The sequence below is a fragment of the Frankliniella occidentalis genome, unplaced genomic scaffold, assembly GCF_000697945.3.
Source record: "Frankliniella occidentalis isolate FOCC.00 unplaced genomic scaffold, Focc_3.1 Scaffold88, whole genome shotgun sequence".
In the NCBI taxonomy this organism is placed as follows: Eukaryota; Metazoa; Arthropoda; class Insecta; order Thysanoptera; family Thripidae; genus Frankliniella; species Frankliniella occidentalis.
The window spans coordinates 697464-702546 of record NW_026267217.1 but is presented as its reverse complement, the minus strand read 5'-3'; positions in this window follow the sequence as shown (position 1 = coordinate 702546).

Here is a 5083-nt window from a genome sequence, read left to right as displayed (position 1 = left end):
CCCGCCCTGCCCCATCCGCCCGCCCGCCTCCGCCAAGCGCCACAAGTTGGCGGCGATCGCGGGGAGGGGAGGGGGTGCCCGGCCCGGCCGCCCGGCCCGGCGCGGCCGTCTCGGCTGAGCTCGACTCGGCAGGGCCCCGCGCCGCTCAGGTCCGTCGCCATCTTGTCTGCGGCGGCTGAGCTGGGCCGGCCGGGCTCAGCCGAGGCGGGAGGGGTAAGGAGGGGAGGGGGAGGGAGCTGGGAAGGGGTTCCTGCATGCATGCTGCAGTGAGTGCCTTTGTCCTTGAAGAGGCGGCCGCGCGGCTGCGGCAACACAACCAGTTGGACATGTGCTCGCCCGCCTCCCCTCCTCCCGCTCGCGCTCTCTCTCTCTCTCTCCTCTCGCGCTCGCGCCGGCTCTCCCTCCCCTCTCCCGCCGCCCGGTCGGGCCAGACAGAGTGACGCCCGGCGGGCCCAGGCGAGGAGCGGGGCTTGGCTGCTCCCCGAGCTGCTCCCCCAGCCCCAGTGGCGTAGGCGGCGCCTAGAAGATCCCCCGCGGACCCCACCTCTAGGCCCCCAGACGGCTTGACGCCCAGAGGGGTCGCTGTTGGTCGGGATCGAGGGTGCACCGCTCCTATGCTTCGCGTTCGGTCACAAATCCCGCTCCATGCCGCTGCATCAGCCCCGAAGTCACTAATGCACGACGCCCAACAGGAGGAAGGGACTTGCTGCCTGAGAGAATGACGCCCTTCACTCATGCTTGCGGCGGACGCGTGAATGGCGCGCACCCTCGCCTCCACTCTTGAATCGCCACGGACGACGAGCTCGGGGCATCGGTCGCACACCTACACCTACCTGTCCGGGAAAGCCCCGGGCAGCCCCCGGGCGCTAGAGCGACGGCCACCTGTGACTGTGACCTGTCCTGGTCCTCCAGTCCAGCACCCTCTGTGCGCTCGCGACCCGCGACCTCTTCCCCCTCTCCGTAGATAGGGTTGCACGACGGGTCAGCCTTTGTCCGGGGAACGTCCACCGAGTCTGCCCTTATCACAGATGGGGCGCTTCTCTTAAAGCTGGGGGACATGAGGCGCCATGGTCGGTCACGGTAGGCAAACCCGCCCGCCTCCTTGGACACCGTCGGTGGAATCCTAAATGCTGTGCAACTTTCCTGATTCTGCAGGGTGTGCAACAGCAGGGTCTCGGACTCTTCTTGCCTCTTCGCCATCTCTTCCCGTTTGACTCTCCTCCGCCCTCTCTCCCCATCACCGCCCTCTCTCCTCCCTCCCATGTCCTCCGCTCACTCCTCCTTGTCGTTCCGCAAAGACAACAGACCCGGGTGCGTGGCGTGGCGTCGTCGAGCCATCGACTTGACCGGCTTTTGTTCTTTGTCCCTTCGCTCACAGCCATAACAAACAAACACACACACACACGCACGCACGGACACGGCCCAGAAAGGTGGACTCACTATCTATCGCTATCCCAATAAGTTTGTCGTCCCTGTCATACGGGCGCACACACACGCACACACTACCTCACGTACGCACGTAGCGTCGGCAGAAATCAAAGCGCAAATTCCAACGCTACGATTTTCCCGCCCTCTGCCATGGTTGATCTGCAACTTACACTCTGTAAACTCTGTTTTTGATCTCAACAGAGAGCCGGCGCACACTTTTGAAAACACTTCACATTCTCTACTCTCGGGAAAGGCCGATTCAGACATACATTTTTTTTCACTTATGAAATGAACATCGATATATTGAGACCCAAATGTTTACTGTCTTTAAAACAAGGGCAATTATTTTTCAGTGGGCTAAATTTGGATAGGCCGTCGACGGGTCACCGCGAGGCCCGGCGGGGCCGTCGGGGCTGGGGCGGGTAGGGCGCGAGCCGGAATAAGTTTGCATCCGTTCCCCAACGAAAACGTCCGCGGCGGGGCGCGGCGCCTCGCCTCGGCGGGCAGCCCAATCGACTGGACTGTACAGTTTGCACCGAGTTGAACCAGACACACTGCCAGGGGTCAGCCAACGCCGAGGGGCTGATCAGAAGCCACGTGGACTTTAGGGAAGGGGGGGGGGGGTGTCCAAATATAATGCGGTCCCAAAAGGATAAGGACGGTCGCATTGGAGTCCGTGAATACCTCATGGTATTTATTATATCCCAAGCAGACCAAAAAACCTATAGGTCAACATCGACCGCGGTTCACAAAAGTTAAAGTTTTAAAAACGTACAAATACGCCCCCGCCCGGCGCTGCCACCGTCGTCGGCGGTCGACACCTGACGATGACGACGCACCTGCTTGCGTATCTCTCCTCGGTGTCCTCACGATGGGGCCGGAGGCGGCCGAGGAGGCGGCCCTGCCTCTCTGCAGAGAGCCGCGCGTGATAAGACTTCATGGTGCCAATCAGTCTGATGGCGCTGCGTGTCGGCCCGCCCGCCCCGCCCGCGACCGAGGTGGGGGTACAAATATTATGGGGTCCCAAAACGATCAGAAACATCATACCGTTATTAGAGTTCATAGAGACCCCATGATATTTGTACCCCGAGGTACAAATATCATGAGGCCCCACTGGCTTCAATTATGGTCCTACCTGATCCATTTAGGACTCTATAATATCTATCTCCCGCCCCCCCCCAAAAAAGGTGCGTAGTATTTGAACGCGGCGCCTACTCAGGCGTTGTCATCCGTTACGTATTATTTGAAGGCGCGCTGAGTGGCGCGAAAGCGAAAACGATATCGCGGCGGCGGCGTCATCCGGAGCGACTGCTCATCATCCCATGGCCCTCGGGGCATCGCATTTCGCCCGCGTGAGCATCCGCGAGCTATGCAGCCGCGGTAAGCGAATCGGTTGGGCAGGCTGGGCAGGCACACCACGACGGGCACGGCGCGGCGGCGCGGCGGCCGTGGCGCGAGGGGTCGGTGTCGGGCGCAGGCGGGCAGGGGTCGTTCTCACATGCCACGTGACTTTTAAGGGAGAGGGTATAAATATTATGGGGTTCCTACAGGATCGGGGCCATGCTCGGAGTCCATAGGAGCACCATGATATTTCTACCCCAGGGTACAAACACTATTTGCATGGGACTTTGGGACTCGGTCCTAATCCCTTTTCGGCCCGCATGATGTGCGTATCCACCCCCTGCCGGTCACGTGTTATGCGGCGACCCCCGCGGGGGTCCGGCTCGCTCGCGGGTGGAACCAGACTATAGAGGCCGGGGGAACGGGGTCAGCGCCTCAAGACAAACACATGGCCGCCGGGCTGTCGGTGCGACAACAGAGGGCGACACCTCGCGGGGCGACGGCGGCGAGCAGCGCGAAGCGCATCCACCGGCCTTCTTCCGAGGCGATATAGGGTCAAACGGGACCGCACGGCCTGACCGCGCGTCATGGGCGCGGGGCTCACAAGGCAGGAGGCCCCGCGCACTTTGTAGTGTGTTGGCGGCTCCGGTGTCGCGGCAACCAGACAACCTGCTGCTGTATGTAGTAGTTAGCCGCGGGGCGGGGACGCAGAGTCACGCCGCCCCCGAGTGGCGTGCTGTTGCTGCCGGCGTGCCCACTATCACGCGCGCGGCCCGCCCGCGGCGGCGGCCGACTCACGCGAGTATACACACAGGCGCGATGATGCGGAGCGGCGCGGACTCGTCATCGCGGCCGCCGCCGTGCCGTGCGCTTTTGGCGTGCGCTGCGCGCGAGAGGGGCTCAAGTCCTCCCATTATCAGCCACGCCCCGGCGCACGCTCCCCGCACCTCCGGTGACGCAACACAGAGACAAGCTCATGAACGGCAAGCAAGCGTTTTCACGCGCGAGGCTCGCGGAGCTATATGGGCACGAATTAAGGCGATTACAATTCGCGCGCGCCGAGCTCTGGGGCCGACAGGCCCGGGCCGCCGCACCGGACTCTCGCAAACCGGATCACGACAGACGTTTGCCCCCCAGTTTATTGCGAAAATGTTGTCTGTCTTTTCAGTCGGTGCGCGCGCCGCAACGAACCGATATATACGCGAAACAAGACAACAAAAACTTTATAAGTGGTATACTTTTTCCCACTCGATGCATTCCACATGGGGCAGCAAGCGTGCATAATATGCCGCGCAGGAGCAGCGGCGGCGGCGGCAGAAGCACCAGCAGCAGCGACAACGACAAGGACAACAAAACGACAATAAAAACAACAACGTTCCAAAATATTGCAAGCCGTAAAGACGCAAGCGGCGCACGTGGTGATGGTGTCCGTAACCGACACATGCTGAGGAGCGGACGACAAGCGACATTACGGATGAGCCGAGGGGCGGAGCGGGGCGGGGTATGGGGCGGGGCGGGGCGGGGCACTTCAATCGCTGTGAGGGGCCTTCAGAACGGAACGAAACAAGCGAATGGATGGGCAGATTTATGACATACCCCGCAGAACGGGCCGCTGTGCCGTGTAGTGCGCGCACCGAGCTCCAGGCACCATGCAGTCTGCGGCAGGTCTGCAGGGTTTGCAGCCACCAGCGAGCCCCTGCGCACCACGCCCCGCCACGTCCTCACCCTGCAGCGCGCCGCCGCGCCTCTCCCTGCGGGACGGACCGCGGTGGGGTGGTGGGATTCACCCATTTCTCACAGCCCTTGTATTGAGATAGGGCCAAACGCCAAGATTTTAAAACATTTAAAATCTCTCCAGTATCATGAAATGCCAGGTGGCTGATTAACCCCGCGCACTTTTGTAGTTAGACTGTACCGCAGAGCAGGCGTGCGGACGCGTTGCCTATCCGTTCGGAGCCCGGCCAAAAGGCGCCGTGGTCAGTGTGGATAGGAAAACCCGCCCACACACATGCATGCGGTAGAACAGTGCATAGAGTATAATTAGATGTATTTTGCATCGGCTTGGAAAGTTCCCCAGTCTCCAAAGTAGACTCATCGCCTCATCGGTCGACGACGGCCGTGCAAAACCCACCTCCTTGCCTTTATACAGAGTCGTAGGAACATACCCCCTCTCTCCGCGGACCGCTAGTTTCTCTAAAATTGCAGCACCAAAATTTTCCTGCAAGGAGGAAGGTTTTTGTTCATAAAGGAATTCGACAGAAAGCACACCGCGCCATCTGGCCGAACCGGAGACGCCGAAGACGAGGAGAAGGGG